This window comes from Cystoisospora suis, assembly GCF_002600585.1.
Source record: "Cystoisospora suis strain Wien I chromosome Unknown contig_7362, whole genome shotgun sequence".
Lineage (NCBI taxonomy): Eukaryota > Apicomplexa > Conoidasida > Eucoccidiorida > Sarcocystidae > Cystoisospora > Cystoisospora suis.
In genome coordinates, this window is record NW_027160148.1 from 13,749 (window position 1) to 14,028 (window position 280).

The window sequence follows — 280 nt, forward strand, 5'->3', positions numbered from 1 at the left end:
CTCTCACTTTTGAATACGAGAAAGTTTATATATGTCTATATCTTTTTATGTTAACTAAGACACTCTTCTTTAAGTATAGATAGGAACCCTCATTTCGTATGGATTATCTTCATAAGGATGAGAAGTCTTCGTCGATATATTAGTATTATCTGTCTCTCTTTCAGGAGAAGATTCCGCCGAGGGTCTCCTTTCTCTTCTTCGAGTTGTAACATGTCCATCCATCTTCTCTCCTCTACCATCATCACGGATTTCCACGGGTCTCCTGCCTCCATGACTTCTC